The sequence below is a fragment of the Lepisosteus oculatus genome, chromosome 14 (genome assembly GCF_040954835.1).
Source record: "Lepisosteus oculatus isolate fLepOcu1 chromosome 14, fLepOcu1.hap2, whole genome shotgun sequence".
Taxonomy (NCBI): Eukaryota; Metazoa; Chordata; class Actinopteri; order Semionotiformes; family Lepisosteidae; genus Lepisosteus; species Lepisosteus oculatus.
The window spans coordinates 13,879,420-13,902,283 of record NC_090709.1 but is presented as its reverse complement, the minus strand read 5'-3'; the positions used below and the strand labels follow the sequence as shown (position 1 = coordinate 13,902,283).

Genomic DNA, 22,864 nt, shown 5'->3' with positions numbered 1-22,864 from the left:
TGTTTTCCCAGTGGGTTGCTGTCACTGCCTCTGTGTCTACCAAACACTTGATGATGGAGATAAGCCCTCGGTGGGCACTGACCTACCGCTTGTATTATGATCAAGGGACAGGCTGTGGCTGGATTATTCGGGGTGAGATGGACTGAGATCACCCTCAGTCTGCTGGAACAGTGGAATGAAGGAACAGAACTCTAAAAGATCGACTAGACATCAGACTGAAGGAACGCCTTGGAATGCGGGCTGGATCAAACAGAACTGTGTAATAGAGCCTGTTTGATATCATCACAAGCCAATCAACAAAACTTCCTGGAGGGATGAATTTGGCTAATGGATTGTTGAATTTGCTAATTCTCTATTGTAGTATTGTAGGTTGTTAATTGAAGTGGTGCATGGGGCTGGTGAACAGGTGCTGGACACTTGGAGACCTCCAGTAGAGGGAAGACGCGACCTGATACCTGGCGAGTGGGTATGGTGAGGAAGATATACCCTGCCAGATGTTGCAACCCTGCTGGGAAGGACCATATCAAGTGCAACTGACTACCAACTCTGCCATCTGAGTGACAGGACGAGATCGCTGGATCTACGCATTGCGCCGACACCGAACCACTGCACCAGAGACTGAGTGAACATTAATTATTATATTGTCACTGTTTCTGTGTTTGTTGAGCTTCCTGAGGGGGGGCGACAGTGTACCTGTTAAGTGTAATGAGTTTTACTTTTATAAATGGGGATATGGAATCAATACTTTATCAGTCAGCCACAAATAATAATCAGAGCTCATGTTGGGATTGTATTGCTATAAAAGATGCTCATGGGAGTAATCCCCTTTGATAGAGGTGATTATTTAGGTTTATTGGCATGGGTAAATAGCCCTGCTTTTAGTCTGAGTGTAACTCAGATATATTAAAATGGAAATAACTGTATGCTCCTCACTTTAATCACAGTTTTAGGCCTATCTCTATTAGGGTGATAGACAGCTGTTTAGGTAAGCAAAGACTAAACAGTACTTGTATTCTAGACAATTATTAGCAAATTAATGACTTAGCAAAGCACATCTATGATGAAGAAAAATATATATCACAATTATAATCCAGATATTTGGGGCATTGGTGCATGGCTACAGTCTGTGCTAGGAACCTGGAGAGGGTCTCTGGTTCAATACATATTTGTGTGTCTGGTATTATTCGTTATGATCATACTGTTAATATCCTGCTTGAAAAACATGTGGACTAAAGCTGCTGCTTCTGTGCTAATTGTACGCCCTGAAGGGATCATGAAGGTAAAAAAAATGTAGAGAAAGGTTCTCCTATCTAGTGGCAGAACCTGATGGGTAGAACAATATAGTTTTAAGGGGAGTTACCCTTGGGAATGATTCCCATAGATGCACATTATTATTATGGTTTGTTTGTTTATAATAAGATGTTTTGCAGGAACGGACCAAAGAGAAATTTTACAACTTCAGCTAGAATTGTTCTGCAAAACGGCACAGCTGAGGCAGTGGAACAATGTGTAGATTTTTCTAAGAGTTATTACCCAGCTGTTGACCAATCTTGTAAAAAACCCCTAAGAAAAATGCTGGGCTCCAGCCCACAGGGATTTACCTGTGCTGTAAGAACTAATGCGTGAATAAGGATACTGGATTCTGGTGAAAGACAGGAAAAAGAGGTGGTGTTCGCTCAGGTGGAGGGGGCCGTGCCAGGTGCCCTGAATTCATGCTTCCCACTGTAAAAAGGTCACAAACGAACTGAGCAAAGAGCAGGAGTGATGTCTCCACAGGGATAGATGGGGATCACATGCTTGGGACTGATGTGCACAGCCTTTTTCCTTTTTATGTGGAAGCCTGTCACCCAGAAGCCCAGAAAGAGGAAGAATCTAAACGCGAAGCCTCTTTGTATACAAACTGGCTGAATGAAACTGATAATGAGGGGGATATGAGTAATTTGTGGTACAAATTTATAAATCATACTGTAAAGTTAAAGAAATTTAATGCATCTTGTTATGTATGTGCTTTAATGCCTCATTCTACAGCCTCACCCATTTCTCTCCTGGTTAGAATCACTGTTTGGGCCAGGGGGAATGTTTTTCTTTAAATTACTAACACCGATTATAGTAGCTGTGATACTTGTATTTCTGTTTTTGTGTTGCTGTACAAAATATATTATTCCAGTGCTTTGAAATATGGTAATTAACATGTTTGCGCATCAGTATGTTCTGATAAAAACGGAAGAATCTGAAGTATGGGAGCCTCCTGGGAGTCCATATGAAGAATCTAACTTTTAATCATTTTCAAGAATAAAAAGGAGGGAATTGTAGTGGAAATCTAATGAGTTAATTGATTCTTAAAAATGTAGAGAGCTTTGCAAAAAAAATATATTGGTGCTTTTAGATAATATTTCAAGGATATAACTGCTATGCTACAGTACGTGCAGAATTTTAGAAAACAGTTAGTCAACAAAGTACACTGTTTAGGTTAGTTTAGAAGACAATGTACCAAAACAATATATGCTGTCTGGGTCATTAGAATTAGCTGAAAGTAACTGATAAGCTTTGAATAACAAATCTAGTTTTTCTTCTCTCGCTCTATGATGTAATCTGTTTTCTCTTAGAGAAAGGGGAAGTTTTAGAAGGGACCAAGTGCTGAACTTTTTTACAGCGCAACGTCTTATAAAAACCCTGTACTGCTTGTAACAAATTGAGTCTCTGGTTGCACTTGGCGAAGTGGCAGCAGGGCTCCCAATATTGCAATATTGAAATAAAGACCTTACTCAGGTGAGAACTCTCTCTTGTGGCTTCCTTGATAGTTATATTTCCATGACACCTTTTAAAACTAATATGCAGTCAGGCAGATGCATCTTTATTCTTAAGCGTCTCTCGGTGCATTGATATTGTTTTTACTAATCTAATATCAAGAATCTCATCATGTGCATGCTGAGGTGTGGAATATATCTTTGTGTTAAATGGTATTGTTTTGTATATTGTATAATTGAAATACAGCCTCTTTCTGGTGACAAGTATTGGCTTAGAAGACTTCTCCTTGCATTGTATAATCAGGGCCAGTTCAATGGGGCATTTAATTAATTGAGAGCTCTTTCTTGTAGATATGAATGCAGAATGGATACAGATTAATTGCAATAGTGTAACTGCAAATGAATATAGATGAGAATGTTCACTTTTTTATGAAACCATTATTTATTTTGGAGCAATGAGCAATACAATAAAATCATTATGCTCAAACTATGAGAGAGAAAATTAAGGATAATTTAAGAAATCAGTCTTAGCTTGTTTCTATACACAAATTATATTATTTATTTTAAAAGGAAACCCGCGAGGATTCCCCTGGTGTGCAAGATGTGCCTGAATACTTTTGATCAGCTTCCTGCTCACTTGAAGAGGGCGTGTATGAAGCACACCTTGGCAGAGGAGATCACGATGGCCTCTCAACAGGCGAGGAAGGACATGATGAATCACCTGAAGAACGGGGTCATCGTGGATTACAACAGAATAGAGATCGTGTCTGGTGAGGCAAACAGGATAGCGGTTGTAAGACTGCTAGAGTCCTTGGGCCTTTTTGTACATGGGAAGCCTGAAGACACATTGGTAAGGTGAGATATTTTTAATTTGTAAGGCTTCTGTAGTTTCTTTTTGAAATCATTGTTACAACATATTATGTAAAAGCATCTACCTGTATTCCAGTGGCCCTGAGCAAGAGGCCGCTGTCCAGGAGGAAGAGATGCCAGAGGCTGCTCCAGAAACTGAAGCAGAAGCGGAGGAGGAAGGGGAAGATGGGGAACAGTAAGACTCTCTGCTCAATAGGGTTTCTAGTGCTTTATTTTTTATTTGCACGTTGTATGTATAAAAATTGATTTTGTTTCACAGAGGCAAGAAAAAATGTAGCCTTAATTGGGATGTCAGTGAATTGGTAGATATACATAGTCACATGGGGCCACAGTTAAAGCTATTTTCTCCCAGAAGCCAACTAAGAAAACGGAAACACTTATAATACATGTAATTGTCCATGTGTCTTATATCTACAGGGTGTCAGTTAAAGGTAATCTAAAAGCTCTCCGAAAAAAGAGTTGCCCTGGCTGGACTTTACAGAAAACACTCTTGATTCTCCTCTCCTGGCTGGCTTTAAACAATACCTTATCCAGGGCCTGGGAATGGTAAACTGCTCCAAGGAGGTAGGTATTTGGTACATGGGTTTTACTCGGCTTAAACTTCACATACCATGGATGTTGGTCATAAAAATAATGACTTTCTCTATATATGTTTTTCAGGTTGAAAATGTCTCCAGGTTCCTGTTTTTTATGGATCCATCGGAAGTTTCCTTAAGTTTTCTGAAGGACATTCCCAAAATGCAGACATTTGTTTCCCAGTTGAAGATGACTGGGCTGTCTCACCAGACCATTGCAGATTATATCATTAATATCATCAGATTCCTGCTCTTCATCCTAAAAAACACTAACCTGCAAGTGGAGGATCCCAGTCTAGCTAAGAGTTTAATAGACTTACATTTCTTCTCCATCTATATCAACAGCGTCATCGCTACTGAGCGCTAAAGGCAGGTCCTGGCAATACAATCTTCTTTAGAAAACATTTTTCAAACTATTGCCACTACCATACGTAAAGTAAAAGATACCGATTGCACGCAACTAATAAAATCTCTTTTCCAGGGACGTTGTAGCTAGATGCAAATTACAACCGAAAATGTATCAGCTTTAAAATTTTCTTTTGGATCCACAGGACGATCAGCACGAGACTCAAAATATACCTGTGTTTGATTGTACAGCATAGATTGTACAGCATTTATGTTTATATTTATGTTAAAATGAAGGTAAATATCTCAAAATATCAACATCCAACTTCACAGTGCTAACATAACAATGCTTTTCAAATTCTCAAACAAATCCGCGTTGTATTTCTAAACGATTTTAACAGAGGACGCAACAGGAGTATAGATGATATCTCCCGCCAGCCCTTCAAAGATACTTTTCCATGGGTGAATATGGTTGTCTAGGGAGTTGCGGTGTTGATCACTACTGTACTTACCCGGTCTCAAGTGTTGTTGTTGGACACGGGCAAAAGACTCGCATTTTCGGCAAATATAAAGAGGGTTAAGGTTTCAGCTTTAGCGGAGGCAGTGTTTACATTGACAATAATGAGATTACCGTCCCTGGGTGGGGTTGAACCACCAACCTTTCAGTTAACAACCGAACGCGCTCGCCGATTGCGCCACAGAGACTGATGAGTGAGGCTTTTCTCCATTCGCACCTTTCCGGTCAAAAAATAAACATTGCTTGCATTTTCTTGCCAGTCGGCAATATTCCTTCTGCTCTGATAGCCAAGAATTCAATTTCATTTTTCACAAGCTGTATGAATTTCTTGAAAAACAAGTTGTTGCAGAAAGGAAATGCATTCATGCTTTAAACTAAATCAAGCCCTATGCGGTTGTCCAAGATGGTAGTTTCTGCACAAAAAGACAGGAAGAAAGGCACAGCTGGGATGTGGAGCCCGGATCTCCAGTTAACGAGACAGGTACTTAAACCGACTCAGCTACGGTGCCGTCAGAATTCTCTTCTTTTATAGCCGCTTGGACACACCGCTCTGAGCCATTTGCGTTCACGAAGCCCTGAGTCTGCCGGCTAAGCAAGCTGCCTCCTTTACACGGAACAGGAGCCCTGACCGTAAGAGAAATGAAGAGAAATGGCTTTTATTGGGCACTTTTCATGTCCAATGCGCTTGACATCTCCCAAGGGGGACAGAGTTCATTAACGACACTTTTCCTTTCTTTCTTCTTTCTGTACACTTTGATGAAACAAAACGAGAAGTCATGTAAGGGAAAACATGCACATGCACATGTCTTTTTTTCATGGAGAAAACATGCACCGGGAAATGTTGTGTTTAGAAGAAGTGAGTTAACATGAAAAGTGACCTAATTTACCGGAGCAAATGCTCACCAAGCAAGATCTGCTTTACTACTAGAGAGAAGTAGAGTGAAAGACGTGATCATTTCACGCCGCTGTGGAACGAAACGCTTTTGTCTTGGAATTCTAAATCAATTAGAAATTCAGAGCGACACATAAAGGCTTTGTCTGCTTAAAAGTGATGATTTTTTAAAACTAAAAAAAAAATGTAGAAAACACGTTTCTCACTTAGAAATTTAAGATGGGGGTGGGGTATTACTAGTAGCGGCACTGAACTCACCATGGTGCAATTAATTTACGTGACGGGCTAGTGGTTTAATGGATAACGCGTCTGATTTCGGTTTATAAGATTGTCGATTCGACTTCTACCGGGGTTGTGTGATTCAAATCAGGCTCCTCAGAAATAGATGTCTGTTATGTAAATGAACCCCACCTGAAAGCAAACGTTGGGTCTGGGTTCCTTTCTTTCCTGCATGAAATAGCAAATCGTTACAAAAAAAAAACACCAACTAATGTCCAATAGTCCAATAGTTAGTCATTTAAGTAAACATGAATATACTGTAAGGTCTTGGTACATGGGAGTGGATTTCAACCACAATTAAAAGAAGGGCAAATTATAATTACAGGCTTCAGACACTTTTTCATACAAAAGTGACCAAACACTCCCTAACTTTCAGGTTTGCTTGAACCTGTAACAGAAAAGCGGTTTGAAACTTCCATTCTCTGATGTCACTGTCTCTAAAGTCGGATGTGATGTTTCGCGGATGTCCAGTGTGCCTTTTCTCTTGTCGTGTTCAAGATGAAATGCTGCATAAGATCCTGACCGGGTGTTCTGTAACTTCATTCGGATTACCTAGGTGGTGTACAGCTAAAACCCGACTGCATGGTGTAAATTCCGGGTTCGGCACCAGCAGCACCTGCAAACACATCAGCTGACCTCGACGTGATTTGAACACGCAACCTTCTGATCTGGAGTCAGACGCGCTACCGTTGCGCCACAAGGTCACTTGCCACAAGTGCTTTTAATTCACCCAAAGAGAAAAATCAGCGTCCCTGAAAAAGATTGTTTTCATTCTCTCCTGTGAGGAGCGCCGCTCTTCCAACGAGGGTCTCTTCTTCCCAGACCACAGATTATTCTTCCCGCCCGGCTCTCTCACGGAGAGCAGACACACCGTCTCCACTAATGTGTTTACTACATCTATAGATCTGACCCCCTACAGCCCCGATATTCCTGGACAGGATATTTACCAACAGCCTGGTGAACTTCTCATCTTGACCTCTCCCAGGAGGAGCACAATTAACACAGAATCCTCTCTCCATTTAGCAAATAACACAAAACACTGTTTACCTGTCAAGACAGAAAACCAGGCTGCTCCAGGTGAGGCTTAAACTCACAACCTCGGCATGAGTCCACTGAATATGTCATTTTACATGGCCTGAACCAGGAAAGAGATTGGAAGTCAAGAAGTTATGGTTTTGTTTTAATACTTGCCTACTCTTTTAATTTTTCGGTCAAATCTTTTATTTGGGAGTACTTTCAATGGATGTTAATCTTTGTCCCGATGCACGATTCTGGGCCATGGTGTGTCTTGAATAATGTTCTTATAGGCTTCAGTTTGGAAAAGTGCGGTCTTCAGAAGCTACCGAAACCGCTAATGGTTACATAACACTTAATGCAAAAGCAACGTTCGGGTTTGAAAAAATATATTACTTGCTATGAATACAAACACTGTTACAGGAGGCGTGTTAGGGCTATTTTAGCTTAGATCATCAATTCATCTTACATTTCTTCTCCATCTATATCAACAGCGTCATCGCTACTGAGCGCTAAAGGCAGGTCCTGGCAATACAATCTTCTTTAGAAAACATTTTTAAAACTATTTCCACTACCATACATAAAGTAAAAGATACCGATTGCACGCACCTAATAAAATCTCTTATCCAGGGACGTTGTAGCTAGATGCAAATTCCAATCGAAAATGTATCAGCTTTAACATTTTCTTTTGGATCCACAGGACGATCAGCATGAGACTCAAAATATACCTGTGTTTGATTGTACAGCATAGATTGTACAGCATGTATGTTTACATTTATGTTAAAATTAAGGTAAATATATCAAAATATCAACATCCAACTTCACAGTGCTAACGTACTGTAACAGTGCTTGTCAAATTCTCAAACAAATCTGCGTTGTATTTCTAAACTCTTTTAGCAGAGGACGCAACAGGAGTATAAATGATATCTCCCGCCAGCCATTCAAAGATACTTTTCCAAGGGTGAATATGGATTTCTGGGGAGTTGCGGTGTTGATCACTATTGGACTTCCCCGGTCTCAAGTGTTGTTGTTGGACACGGGCAAAAGACTCGCATTTTCTGCAAATATAAAGAGGGTTAAGGTTTTGGCTTCAGCGGAGACAGTGTTTACATTGACAATAATAAGAAGATCGCCCCTGGGTGGGCTTGAACCACCAACCTTTCAGTTAACAGCCGAACGCGCTCGCCGATTGCGCCACAGAGACTGATGAGTGAGGCTTTTCTCCATTCGCACCTTTCCGGTCAAAAAATAAACATTGCTTGCATTTTCTTGCCAGTCGGCAATATTCCTACTGCTCTGAGAGCCAAGAATTACATTTCATTTTTCACAAGCTGTATGAATTTCTTGAAAAACAAGTTGTTGCAGAAAGGAAATGCATTCATGCTTTAAACTAAATCAAGCCCTATGCGGTTGTCCAAGATGGTAGTTTCTGCACAAAAAGACAGGAAGAAAGGCACAGCTGGGATGTGGAGCCCAGATCTCCAGTTAACGAGACAGGTACTTAAACCGACTCAGCTACGGTGCCGGCAGAATTCTCCTCTTTTATAGCCGCTTGGACACACCGCTCTGAGCCATCTGCGTTTACACGGAACAGGAGCCCTGACCGTAAGAGAAATGAAGAGAAATGGCTTTTATTGGGCACTTTTCATGTCCAATGCGCTTGACATCTCCCAAGGGGGACAGAGTTCATTAACGACACTTTTCCTTTCTTTCTTCTTTCTGTACACTTTGATGAAACAAAACGAGAAATCATGTAAGGGAAAACATGTAAGGGAAAACATGCACATGCACATGTCTTTTTTTCATGGAGAAAACATGCACCGGGAAATGTTGTGTTTAGAAGAAGTGAGTTAACATGAAAAGTGACCTAATTTACCGGAGCAAATGCTCACCAAGCAAGATCTGCTTTACTACTAGAGAGAAGTAGAGTGAAAGACGTGATCATTTCACGCCGCTGTGGAACGAAACGCTTTTGTCTTGGAATTCTAAATCAATTAGAAATTCAGAGCGACACATAAAGGCTTTGTCTGCTTAAAAGTGATGATTTTTTAAAACTAAAAAAAAAATGTAGAAAACACGTTTCTCACTTAGAAATTTAAGATGGGGGTGGGGTATTACTAGTAGCGGCACTGAACTCACCATGGTGCAATTAATTTACGTGACGGGCTAGTGGTTTAATGGATAACGCGTCTGATTTCAGTTTATAAGATTGTCGATTCGACTTCTACCGGGGTTGTGTGATTCAAATCAGGCTCCTCAGAAATAGATGTCTGTTATGTAAATGAACCCCACCTGAAAGCAAACGTTGGGTCTGGGTTCCTTTCTTTCCTGCATGAAATAGCAAATCGTTACAAAAAAAAAACACCAACTAATGTCCAATAGTCCAATAGTTAGTCATTTAAGTAAACATGAATATACTGTAAGGTCTTGGTACATGGGAGTGGATTTCAACCACAATTAAAAGAAGGGCAAATTATAATTACAGGCTTCAGACACTTTTTCATACAAAAGTGACCAAACACTCCCTAACTTTCAGGTTTGCTTGAACCTGTAACAGAAAAGCGGTTTGAAACTTCCATTCTCTGATGTCACTGTCTCTAAAGTCGGATGTGATGTTTCGCGGATGTCCAGTGTGCCTTTTCTCTTGTCGTGTTCAAGATGAAATGCTGCATAAGATCCTGACGGGGTGTTCTGTAACTTCATTCGGATTACCTAGGTGGTGTACAGCTAAAACCCGACTGCATGGTGTAAATTCCGGGTTCGGCACCAGCAGCACCTGCAAACACATCAGCTGACCTCGACGTGATTTGAACACGCAACCTTCTGATCTGGAGTCAGACGCGCTACCGTTGCGCCACAAGGTCACTTGCCACAAGTGCTTTTAATTCACCCAAAGAGAAAAATCAGCGTCCCTGAAAAAGATTGTTTTCATTCTCTCCTGTGAGGAGCGCCGCTCTTCCAACGAGGGTCTCTTCTTCCCAGACCACAGATTATTCTTCCCGCCCGGCTCTCTCACGGAGAGCAGACACACCGTCTCCACTAATGTGTTTACTACATCTATAGATCTGACCCCCTACAGCCCCGATATTCCTGGACAGGATATTTACCAACAGCCTGGTGAACTTCTCATCTTGACCTCTCCCAGGAGGAGCACAATTAACACAGAATCCTCTCTCCATTTAGCAAATAACACAAAACACTGTTTACCTGTCAAGACAGAAAACCAGGCTGCTCCAGGTGAGGCTTAAACTCACAACCTCGGCATGAGTCCACTGAATATGTCATTTTACATGGCCTGAACCAGGAAAGAGATTGGAAGTCAAGAAGTTATGGTTTTGTTTTAATACTTGCCTACTCTTTTAATTTTTCGGTCAAATCTTTTATTTGGGAGTACTTTCAATGGATGTTAATCTTTGTCCCGATGCACGATTCTGGGCCATGGTGTGTCTTGAATAATGTTCTTATAGGCTTCAGTTTGGAAAAGTGCGGTCTTCAGAAGCTACCGAAACCGCTAATGGTTACATAACACTTAATGCAAAAGCAACGTTCGGGTTTGAAAAAATATATTACTTGCTATGAATACAAACACTGTTACAGGAGGCGTGTTAGGGCTATTTTAGCTTAGATCATCAATTCATCTTACATTTCTTCTCCATCTATATCAACAGCGTCATCGCTACTGAGCGCTAAAGGCAGGTCCTGGCAATACAATCTTCTTTAGAAAACATTTTTAAAACTATTTCCACTACCATACATAAAGTAAAAGATACCGATTGCACGCACCTAATAAAATCTCTTATCCAGGGACGTTGTAGCTAGATGCAAATTCCAATCGAAAATGTATCAGCTTTAACATTTTCTTTTGGATCCACAGGACGATCAGCATGAGACTCAAAATATACCTGTGTTTGATTGTACAGCATAGATTGTACAGCATGTATGTTTACATTTATGTTAAAATTAAGGTAAATATATCAAAATATCAACATCCAACTTCACAGTGCTAACGTACTGTAACAGTGCTTGTCAAATTCTCAAACAAATCTGCGTTGTATTTCTAAACTCTTTTAGCAGAGGACGCAACAGGAGTATAAATGATATCTCCCGCCAGCCATTCAAAGATACTTTTCCAAGGGTGAATATGGATTTCTGGGGAGTTGCGGTGTTGATCACTATTGGACTTCCCCGGTCTCAAGTGTTGTTGTTGGACACGGGCAAAAGACTCGCATTTTCTGCAAATATAAAGAGGGTTAAGGTTTTGGCTTCAGCGGAGACAGTGTTTACATTGACAATAATAAGAAGATCGCCCCTGGGTGGGCTTGAACCACCAACCTTTCAGTTAACAGCCGAACGCGCTCGCCGATTGCGCCACAGAGACTGATGAGTGAGGCTTTTCTCCATTCGCACCTTTCCGGTCAAAAAATAAACATTGCTTGCATTTTCTTGCCAGTCGGCAATATTCCTACTGCTCTGAGAGCCAAGAATTACATTTCATTTTTCACAAGCTGTATGAATTTCTTGAAAAACAAGTTGTTGCAGAAAGGAAATGCATTCATGCTTTAAACTAAATCAAGCCCTATGCGGTTGTCCAAGATGGTAGTTTCTGCACAAAAAGACAGGAAGAAAGGCACAGCTGGGATGTGGAGCCCAGATCTCCAGTTAACGAGACAGGTACTTAAACCGACTCAGCTACGGTGCCGGCAGAATTCTCCTCTTTTATAGCCGCTTGGACACACCGCTCTGAGCCATCTGCGTTTACACGGAACAGGAGCCCTGACCGTAAGAGAAATGAAGAGAAATGGCTTTTATTGGGCACTTTTCATGTCCAATGCGCTTGACATCTCCCAAGGGGGACAGAGTTCATTAACGACACTTTTCCTTTCTTTCTTCTTTCTGTACACTTTGATGAAACAAAACGAGAAATCATGTAAGGGAAAACATGTAAGGGAAAACATGCACATGCACATGTCTTTTTTTCATGGAGAAAACATGCACCGGGAAATGTTGTGTTTAGAAGAAGTGAGTTAACATGAAAAGTGACCTAATTTACCGGAGCAAATGCTCACCAAGCAAGATCTGCTTTACTACTAGAGAGAAGTAGAGTGAAAGACGTGATCATTTCACGCCGCTGTGGAACGAAACGCTTTTGTCTTGGAATTCTAAATCAATTAGAAATTCAGAGCGACACATAAAGGCTTTGTCTGCTTAAAAGTGATGATTTTTTAAAACTAAAAAAAAAATGTAGAAAACACGTTTCTCACTTAGAAATTTAAGATGGGGGTGGGGTATTACTAGTAGCGGCACTGAACTCACCATGGTGCAATTAATTTACGTGACGGGCTAGTGGTTTAATGGATAACGCGTCTGATTTCAGTTTATAAGATTGTCGATTCGACTTCTACCGGGGTTGTGTGATTCAAATCAGGCTCCTCAGAAATAGATGTCTGTTATGTAAATGAACCCCACCTGAAAGCAAACGTTGGGTCTGGGTTCCTTTCTTTCCTGCATGAAATAGCAAATCGTTACAAAAAAAAAACACCAACTAATGTCCAATAGTCCAATAGTTAGTCATTTAAGTAAACATGAATATACTGTAAGGTCTTGGTACATGGGAGTGGATTTCAACCACAATTAAAAGAAGGGCAAATTATAATTACAGGCTTCAGACACTTTTTCATACAAAAGTGACCAAACACTCCCTAACTTTCAGGTTTGCTTGAACCTGTAACAGAAAAGCGGTTTGAAACTTCCATTCTCTGATGTCACTGTCTCTAAAGTCGGATGTGATGTTTCGCGGATGTCCAGTGTGCCTTTTCTCTTGTCGTGTTCAAGATGAAATGCTGCATAAGATCCTGACGGGGTGTTCTGTAACTTCATTCGGATTACCTAGGTGGTGTACAGCTAAAACCCGACTGCATGGTGTAAATTCCGGGTTCGGCACCAGCAGCACCTGCAAACACATCAGCTGACCTCGACGTGATTTGAACACGCAACCTTCTGATCTGGAGTCAGACGCGCTACCGTTGCGCCACAAGGTCACTTGCCACAAGTGCTTTTAATTCACCCAAAGAGAAAAATCAGCGTCCCTGAAAAAGATTGTTTTCATTCTCTCCTGTGAGGAGCGCCGCTCTTCCAACGAGGGTCTCTTCTTCCCAGACCACAGATTATTCTTCCCGCCCGGCTCTCTCACGGAGAGCAGACACACCGTCTCCACTAATGTGTTTACTACATCTATAGATCTGACCCCCTACAGCCCCGATATTCCTGGACAGGATATTTACCAACAGCCTGGTGAACTTCTCATCTTGACCTCTCCCAGGAGGAGCACAATTAACACAGAATCCTCTCTCCATTTAGCAAATAACACAAAACACTGTTTACCTGTCAAGACAGAAAACCAGGCTGCTCCAGGTGAGGCTTAAACTCACAACCTCGGCATGAGTCCACTGAATATGTCATTTTACATGGCCTGAACCAGGAAAGAGATTGGAAGTCAAGAAGTTATGGTTTTGTTTTAATACTTGCCTACTCTTTTAATTTTTCGGTCAAATCTTTTATTTGGGAGTACTTTCAATGGATGTTAATCTTTGTCCCGATGCACGATTCTGGGCCATGGTGTGTCTTGAATAATGTTCTTATAGGCTTCAGTTTGGAAAAGTGCGGTCTTCAGAAGCTACCGAAACCGCTAATGGTTACATAACACTTAATGCAAAAGCAACGTTCGGGTTTGAAAAAATATATTACTTGCTATGAATACAAACACTGTTACAGGAGGCGTGTTAGGGCTATTTTAGCTTAGATCATCAATTCATCTTACATTTCTTCTCCATCTATATCAACAGCGTCATCGCTACTGAGCGCTAAAGGCAGGTCCTGGCAATACAATCTTCTTTAGAAAACATTTTTAAAACTATTTCCACTACCATACATAAAGTAAAAGATACCGATTGCACGCACCTAATAAAATCTCTTATCCAGGGACGTTGTAGCTAGATGCAAATTCCAATCGAAAATGTATCAGCTTTAACATTTTCTTTTGGATCCACAGGACGATCAGCATGAGACTCAAAATATACCTGTGTTTGATTGTACAGCATAGATTGTACAGCATGTATGTTTACATTTATGTTAAAATTAAGGTAAATATATCAAAATATCAACATCCAACTTCACAGTGCTAACGTACTGTAACAGTGCTTGTCAAATTCTCAAACAAATCTGCGTTGTATTTCTAAACTCTTTTAGCAGAGGACGCAACAGGAGTATAAATGATATCTCCCGCCAGCCATTCAAAGATACTTTTCCAAGGGTGAATATGGATTTCTGGGGAGTTGCGGTGTTGATCACTATTGGACTTCCCCGGTCTCAAGTGTTGTTGTTGGACACGGGCAAAAGACTCGCATTTTCTGCAAATATAAAGAGGGTTAAGGTTTTGGCTTCAGCGGAGACAGTGTTTACATTGACAATAAGAAGATCGCCCCTGGGTGGGCTTGAACCACCAACCTTTCAGTTAACAGCCGAACGCGCTCGCCGATTGCGCCACAGAGACTGATGAGTGAGGCTTTTCTCCATTCGCACCTTTCCGGTCAAAAAATAAACATTGCTTGCATTTTCTTGCCAGTCGGCAATATTCCTACTGCTCTGAGAGCCAAGAATTACATTTCATTTTTCACAAGCTGTATGAATTTCTTGAAAAACAAGTTGTTGCAGAAAGGAAATGCATTCATGCTTTAAACTAAATCAAGCCCTATGCGGTTGTCCAAGATGGTAGTTTCTGCACAAAAAGACAGGAAGAAAGGCACAGCTGGGATGTGGAGCCCAGATCTCCAGTTAACGAGACAGGTACTTAAACCGACTCAGCTACGGTGCCGGCAGAATTCTCCTCTTTTATAGCCGCTTGGACACACCGCTCTGAGCCATCTGCGTTTACACGGAACAGGAGCCCTGACCGTAAGAGAAATGAAGAGAAATGGCTTTTATTGGGCACTTTTCATGTCCAATGCGCTTGACATCTCCCAAGGGGGACAGAGTTCATTAACGACACTTTTCCTTTCTTTCTTCTTTCTGTACACTTTGATGAAACAAAACGAGAAATCATGTAAGGGAAAACATGTAAGGGAAAACATGCACATGCACATGTCTTTTTTTCATGGAGAAAACATGCACCGGGAAATGTTGTGTTTAGAAGAAGTGAGTTAACATGAAAAGTGACCTAATTTACCGGAGCAAATGCTCACCAAGCAAGATCTGCTTTACTACTAGAGAGAAGTAGAGTGAAAGACGTGATCATTTCACGCCGCTGTGGAACGAAACGCTTTTGTCTTGGAATTCTAAATCAATTAGAAATTCAGAGCGACACATAAAGGCTTTGTCTGCTTAAAAGTGATGATTTTTTAAAACTAAAAAAAAAATGTAGAAAACACGTTTCTCACTTAGAAATTTAAGATGGGGGTGGGGTATTACTAGTAGCGGCACTGAACTCACCATGGTGCAATTAATTTACGTGACGGGCTAGTGGTTTAATGGATAACGCGTCTGATTTCAGTTTATAAGATTGTCGATTCGACTTCTACCGGGGTTGTGTGATTCAAATCAGGCTCCTCAGAAATAGATGTCTGTTATGTAAATGAACCCCACCTGAAAGCAAACGTTGGGTCTGGGTTCCTTTCTTTCCTGCATGAAATAGCAAATCGTTACAAAAAAAAAACACCAACTAATGTCCAATAGTCCAATAGTTAGTCATTTAAGTAAACATGAATATACTGTAAGGTCTTGGTACATGGGAGTGGATTTCAACCACAATTAAAAGAAGGGCAAATTATAATTACAGGCTTCAGACACTTTTTCATACAAAAGTGACCAAACACTCCCTAACTTTCAGGTTTGCTTGAACCTGTAACAGAAAAGCGGTTTGAAACTTCCATTCTCTGATGTCACTGTCTCTAAAGTCGGATGTGATGTTTCGCGGATGTCCAGTGTGCCTTTTCTCTTGTCGTGTTCAAGATGAAATGCTGCATAAGATCCTGACCGGGTGTTCTGTAACTTCATTCGGATTACCTAGGTGGTGTACAGCTAAAACCCAACTGCATGGTGTAAATTCCGGGTTCGGCACCAGCAGCACCTGCAAACACATCAGCTGACCTCGACGTGATTTGAACACGCAACCTTCTGATCTGGAGTCAGACGCGCTACCGTTGCGCCACAAGGTCACTTGCCACAAGTGCTTTTAATTCACCCAAAGAGAAAAATCAGCGTCCCTGAAAAAGATTGTTTTCATTCTCTCCTGTGAGGAGCGCCGCTCTTCCAACGAGGGTCTCTTCTTCCCAGACCACAGATTATTCTTCCCGCCCGGCTCTCTCACGGAGAGCAGACACACCGTCTCCACTAATGTGTTTACTACATCTATAGATCTGACCCCCTACAGCCCCGATATTCCTGGACAGGATATTTACCAACAGCCTGGTGAACTTCTCATCTTGACCTCTCCCAGGAGGAGCACAATTAACACAGAATCCTCTCTCCATTTAGCAAATAACACAAAACACTGTTTACCTGTCAAGACAGAAAACCAGGCTGCTCCAGGTGAGGCTTAAACTCACAACCTCGGCATGAGTCCACTGAATATGTCATTTTACATGGCCTGAACCAGGAAAGAGATTGGAAGTCAAGAAGTTATGGTTTTGTTTTAATACTTGCCTACTCTTTTAATTTTTCGGTCAAATCTTTTATTTGGGAGTACTTTCAATGGATGTTAATCTTTGTCCCGATGCACGATTCTGGGCCATGGTGTGTCTTGAATAATGTTCTTATAGGCTTCAGTTTGGAAAAGTGCGGTCTTCAGAAGCTACCGAAACCGCTAATGGTTACATAACACTTAATGCAAAAGCAACGTTCGGGTTTGAAAAAATATATTACTTGCTATGAATACAAACACTGTTACAGGAGGCGTGTTAGGGCTATTTTAGCTTAGATCATCAATTCATCTTACATTTCTTCTCCATCTATATCAACAGCGTCATCGCTACTGAGCGCTAAAGGCAGGTCCTGGCAATACAATCTTCTTTAGAAAACATTTTTAAAACTATTTCCACTACCATACATAAAGTAAAAGATACCGATTGCACGCACCTAATAAAATCTCTTATCCAGGGACGTTGTAGCTAGATGCAAATTCCAATCGAAAATGTATCAGCTTTAACATTTTCTTTTGGATCCACAGGACGATCAGCATGAGACTCAAAATATACCTGTGTTTGATTGTACAGCATAGATTGTACAGCATGTATGTTTACATTTATGTTAAAATTAAGGTAAATATATCAAAATATCAACATCCAACTTCACAGTGCTAACGTACTGTAACAGTGCTTGTCAAATTCTCAAACAAATCTGCGTTGTATTTCTAAACTCTTTTAGCAGAGGACGCAACAGGAGTATAAATGATATCTCCCGCCAGCCATTCAAAGATACTTTTCCAAGGGTGAATATGGATTTCTGGGGAGTTGCGGTGTTGATCACTATTGGACTTCCCCGGTCTCAAGTGTTGTTGTTGGACACGGGCAAAAGACTCGCATTTTCTGCAAATATAAAGAGGGTTAAGGTTTTGGCTTCAGCGGAGACAGTGTTTACATTGACAATAATAAGAAGATCGCCCCTGGGTGGGCTTGAACCACCAACCTTTCAGTTAACAGCCGAACGCGCTCGCCGATTGCGCCACAGAGACTGATGAGTGAGGCTTTTCTCCATTCGCACCTTTCCGGTCAAAAAATAAACATTGCTTGCATTTTCTTGCCAGTCGGCAATATTCCTACTGCTCTGAGAGCCAAGAATTACATTTCATTTTTCACAAGCTGTATGAATTTCTTGAAAAACAAGTTGTTGCAGAAAGGAAATGCATTCATGCTTTAAACTAAATCAAGCCCTATGCGGTTGTCCAAGATGGTAGTTTCTGCACAAAAAGACAGGAAGAAAGGCACAGCTGGGATGTGGAGCCCAGATCTCCAGTTAACGAGACAGGTACTTAAACCGACTCAGCTACGGTGCCGGCAGAATTCTCCTCTTTTATAGCCGCTTGGACACACCGCTCTGAGCCATCTGCGTTTACACGGAACAGGAGCCCTGACCGTAAGAGAAATGAAGAGAAATGGCTTTTATTGGGCACTTTTCATGTCCAATGCGCTTGACATCTCCCAAGGGGGACAGAGTTCATTAACGACACTTTTCCTTTCTTTCTTCTTTCTGTACACTTTGATGAAACAAAACGAGAAATCATGTAAGGGAAAACATGTAAGGGAAAACATGCACATGCACATGTCTTTTTTTCATGGAGAAAACATGCACCGGGAAATGTTGTGTTTAGAAGAAGTGAGTTAACATGAAAAGTGACCTAATTTACCGGAGCAAATGCTCACCAAGCAAGATCTGCTTTACTACTAGAGAGAAGTAGAGTGAAAGACGTGATCATTTCACGCCGCTGTGGAACGAAACGCTTTTGTCTTGGAATTCTAAATCAATTAGAAATTCAGAGCGACACATAAAGGCTTTGTCTGCTTAAAAGTGATGATTTTTTAAAACTAAAAAAAAAATGTAGAAAACACGTTTCTCACTTAGAAATTTAAGATGGGGGTGGGGTATTACTAGTAGCGGCACTGAACTCACCATGGTGCAATTAATTTACGTGACGGGCTAGTGGTTTAATGGATAACGCGTCTGATTTCAGTTTATAAGATTGTCGATTCGACTTCTACCGGGGTTGTGTGATTCAAATCAGGCTCCTCAGAAATAGATGTCTGTTATGTAAATGAACCCCACCTGAAAGCAAACGTTGGGTCTGGGTTCCTTTCTTTCCTGCATGAAATAGCAAATCGTTACAAAAAAAAAACACCAACTAATGTCCAATAGTCCAATAGTTAGTCATTTAAGTAAACATGAATATACTGTAAGGTCTTGGTACATGGGAGTGGATTTCAACCACAATTAAAAGAAGGGCAAATTATAATTACAGGCTTCAGACACTTTTTCATACAAAAGTGACCAAACACTCCCTAACTTTCAGGTTTGCTTGAACCTGTAACAGAAAAGCGGTTTGAAACTTCCATTCTCTGATGTCACTGTCTCTAAAGTCGGATGTGATGTTTCGCGGATGTGCAGTGTGCCTTTTCTCTTGTCGTGTTCAAGATGAAATGCTGCATAAGATCCTGACGGGGTGTTCTGTAACTTCATTCGGATTACCTAGGTGGTGTACAGCTAAAACCCAACTGCATGGTGTAAATTCCGGGTTCGGCACCATCAGCACCTGCAAACACATCAGTTGACCTCAACGTGATTCGAACACGCAACCTTCTGATCTGGAGTCAGACGCGCTACCGTTGCGCCACAAGGTCACTTGCCACAAGTGCTTTTAATTCACCCAAAGAGAAAAATCAGCGTCCCTGAAAAAGATTGTTTTCATTCTCTCCTGTGAGGAGCGCCGCTCTTCCAACGAGGGTCTCTTCTTCCCAGACCACAGATTATTCTTCCCGCCCGGCTCTCTCACGGAGAGCAGACACACCGTCTCCACTAATGTGTTTACTACATCTATAGATCTGACCCCCTACAGCCCCGATATTCCTGGACAGGATATTTACCAACAGCCTGGTGAACTTCTCATCTTGACCTCTCCCAGGAGGAGCACAATTAACACAGAATCCTCTCTCCATTTAGCAAATAACACAAAACACTGTTTACCTGTCAAGACAGAAAACCAGGCTGCTCCAGGTGAGGCTTAAACTCACAACCTCGGCATGAGTCCACTGAATATGTCATTTTACATGGCCTGAACCAGGAAAGAGATTGGAAGTCAAGAAGTTATGGTTTTGTTTTAATACTTGCCTACTCTTTTAATTTTTCGGTCAAATCTTTTATTTGGGAGTACTTTCAATGGATGTTAATCTTTGTCCCGATGCACGATTCTGGGCCATGGTGTGTCTTGAATAATGTTCTTATAGGCTTCAGTTTGGAAAAGTGCGGTCTTCAGAAGCTACCGAAACCGCTAATGGTTACATAACACTTAATGTAAAAGCAACGTTCGGGTTTGAAAAAATATATTACTTGCTATGAATACAAACACTGTTACAGGAGGCGTGTTAGGGCTATTTTAGCTTAGATCATCAATTCATCTTACATTTCTTCTCCATCTATATCAACAGCGTCATCGCTACTGAGCGCTAAAGGCAGGTCCTGGCAATACAATCTTCTTTAGAAAACATTTTTAAAACTATTTCCACTACCATACATAAAGTAAAAGATACCGATTGCACGCACCTAATAAAATCTCTTATCCAGGGACGTTGTAGCTAGATGCAAATTCCAATCGAAAATGTATCAGCTTTAACATTTTCTTTTGGATCCACAGGACGATCAGCATGAGACTCAAAATATACCTGTGTTTGATTGTACAGCATAGATTGTACAGCATGTATGTTTACATTTATGTTAAAATTAAGGTAAATATATCAAAATATCAACATCCAACTTCACAGTGCTAACGTACTGTAACAGTGCTTGTCAAATTCTCAAACAAATCTGCGTTGTATTTCTAAACTCTTTTAGCAGAGGACGCAACAGGAGTATAAATGATATCTCCCGCCAGCCATTCAAAGATACTTTTCCAAGGGTGAATATGGATTTCTGGGGAGTTGCGGTGTTGATCACTATTGGACTTCCCCGGTCTCAAGTGTTGTTGTTGGACACGGGCAAAAGACTCGCATTTTCTGCAAATATAAAGAGGGTTAAGGTTTTGGCTTCAGCGGAGACAGTGTTTACATTGACAATAATAAGAAGATCGCCCCTGGGTGGGCTTGAACCACCAACCTTTCAGTTAACAGCCGAACGCGCTCGCCGATTGCGCCACAGAGACTGATGAGTGAGGCTTTTCTCCATTCGCACCTTTCCGGTCAAAAAATAAACATTGCTTGCATTTTCTTGCCAGTCGGCAATATTCCTACTGCTCTGAGAGCCAAGAATTACATTTCATTTTTCACAAGCTGTATGAATTTCTTGAAAAACAAGTTGTTGCAGAAAGGAAATGCATTCATGCTTTAAACTAAATCAAGCCCTATGCGGTTGTCCAAGATGGTAGTTTCTGCACAAAAAGACAGGAAGAAAGGCACAGCTGGGATGTGGAGCCCAGATCTCCAGTTAACGAGACAGGTACTTAAACCGACTCAGCTACGGTGCCGGCAGAATTCTCCTCTTTTATAGCCGCTTGGACACACCGCTCTGAGCCATCTGCGTTTACACGGAACAGGAGCCCTGACCGTAAGAGAAATGAAGAGAAATGGCTTTTATTGGGCACTTTTCATGTCCAATGCGCTTGACATCTCCCAAGGGGGACAGAGTTCATTAACGACACTTTTCCTTTCTTTCTTCTTTCTGTACACTTTGATGAAACAAAACGAGAAATCATGTAAGGGAAAACATGCACATGCACATGTCTTTTTTTCATGGAGAAAACATGCACCGGGAAATGTTGTGTTTAGAAGAAGTGAGTTAACATGAAAAGTGACCTAATTTACCGGAGCAAATGCTCACCAAGCAAGATCTGCTTTACTACTAGAGAGAAGTAGAGTGAAAGACGTGATCATTTCACGCCGCTGTGGAACGAAACGCTTTTGTCTTGGAATTCTAAATCAATTAGAAATTCAGAGCGACACATAAAGGCTTTGTCTGCTTAAAAGTGATGATTTTTTAAAACTAAAAAAAAAATGTAGAAAACACGTTTCTCACTTAGAAATTTAAGATGGGGGTGGGGTATTACTAGTAGCGGCACTGAACTCACCATGGTGCAATTAATTTACGTGACGGGCTAGTGGTTTAATGGATAACGCGTCTGATTTCAGTTTATAAGATTGTCGATTCGACTTCTACCGGGGTTGTGTGATTCAAATCAGGCTCCTCAGAAATAGATGTCTGTTATGTAAATGAACCCCACCTGAAAGCAAACGTTGGGTCTGGGTTCCTTTCTTTCCTGCATGAAATAGCAAATCGTTACAAAAAAAAAACACCAACTAATGTCCAATAGTCCAATAGTTAGTCATTTAAGTAAACATGAATATACTGTAAGGTCTTGGTACATGGGAGTGGATTTCAACCACAATTAAAAGAAGGGCAAATTATAATTACAGGCTTCAGACACTTTTTCATACAAAAGTGACCAAACACTCCCTAACTTTCAGGTTTGCTTGAACCTGTAACAGAAAAGCGGTTTGAAACTTCCATTCTCTGATGTCACTGTCTCTAAAGTCGGATGTGATGTTTCGCGGATGTGCAGTGTGCCTTTTCTCTTGTCGTGTTCAAGATGAAATGCTGCATAAGATCCTGACGGGGTGTTCTGTAACTTCATTCGGATTACCTAGGTGGTGTACAGCTAAAACCCGACTGCATGGTGTAAATTCCGGGTTCGGCACCATCAGCACCTGCAAACACATCAGTTGACCTCAACGTGATTCGAACACGCAACCTTCTGATCTGGAGTCAGACGCGCTACCGTTGCGCCACAAGGTCACTTGCCACAAGTGCTTTTAATTCACCCAAAGAGAAAAATCAGCGTCCCTGAAAAAGATTGTTTTCATTCTCTCCTGTGAGG

General features: G+C 41.2%; 1 protein-coding gene and 12 non-coding genes across 12 annotated transcripts; all 13 read right to left on the bottom strand.

Moving 5' to 3' along the window:
- The window catches only part of LOC138242764 (zinc finger protein 271-like), a 1,399,044-nt gene that overhangs the window by 116,752 nt on the left and 1,259,428 nt on the right, over positions 1 to 22,864 (bottom strand).
- On the bottom strand, positions 5,169 to 5,242 carry trnan-guu (transfer RNA asparagine (anticodon GUU)). Its single transcript has one exon. It is a non-coding gene; the product is annotated as a tRNA-Asn (tRNA).
- Positions 6,858 to 6,929, bottom strand: trnaw-cca (transfer RNA tryptophan (anticodon CCA)). The gene has a single exon. It is a non-coding gene; the product is annotated as a tRNA-Trp (tRNA).
- trnan-guu (transfer RNA asparagine (anticodon GUU)) lies at positions 8,370 to 8,443 on the bottom strand. Its single transcript has one exon. It is a non-coding gene; the product is annotated as a tRNA-Asn (tRNA).
- Positions 10,032 to 10,103, bottom strand: trnaw-cca (transfer RNA tryptophan (anticodon CCA)). Its single transcript has one exon. It is a non-coding gene; the product is annotated as a tRNA-Trp (tRNA).
- Positions 11,544 to 11,617, bottom strand: trnan-guu (transfer RNA asparagine (anticodon GUU)). The gene has a single exon. It is a non-coding gene; the product is annotated as a tRNA-Asn (tRNA).
- trnaw-cca (transfer RNA tryptophan (anticodon CCA)) lies at positions 13,206 to 13,277 on the bottom strand. Its single transcript has one exon. It is a non-coding gene; the product is annotated as a tRNA-Trp (tRNA).
- Positions 14,715 to 14,788, bottom strand: trnan-guu (transfer RNA asparagine (anticodon GUU)). The gene has a single exon. It is a non-coding gene; the product is annotated as a tRNA-Asn (tRNA).
- Positions 16,377 to 16,448, bottom strand: trnaw-cca (transfer RNA tryptophan (anticodon CCA)). Its single transcript has one exon. It is a non-coding gene; the product is annotated as a tRNA-Trp (tRNA).
- Positions 17,889 to 17,962, bottom strand: trnan-guu (transfer RNA asparagine (anticodon GUU)). Its single transcript has one exon. It is a non-coding gene; the product is annotated as a tRNA-Asn (tRNA).
- Positions 19,551 to 19,622, bottom strand: trnaw-cca (transfer RNA tryptophan (anticodon CCA)). The gene has a single exon. It is a non-coding gene; the product is annotated as a tRNA-Trp (tRNA).
- trnan-guu (transfer RNA asparagine (anticodon GUU)) lies at positions 21,063 to 21,136 on the bottom strand. The gene has a single exon. It is a non-coding gene; the product is annotated as a tRNA-Asn (tRNA).
- Positions 22,711 to 22,782, bottom strand: trnaw-cca (transfer RNA tryptophan (anticodon CCA)). The gene has a single exon. It is a non-coding gene; the product is annotated as a tRNA-Trp (tRNA).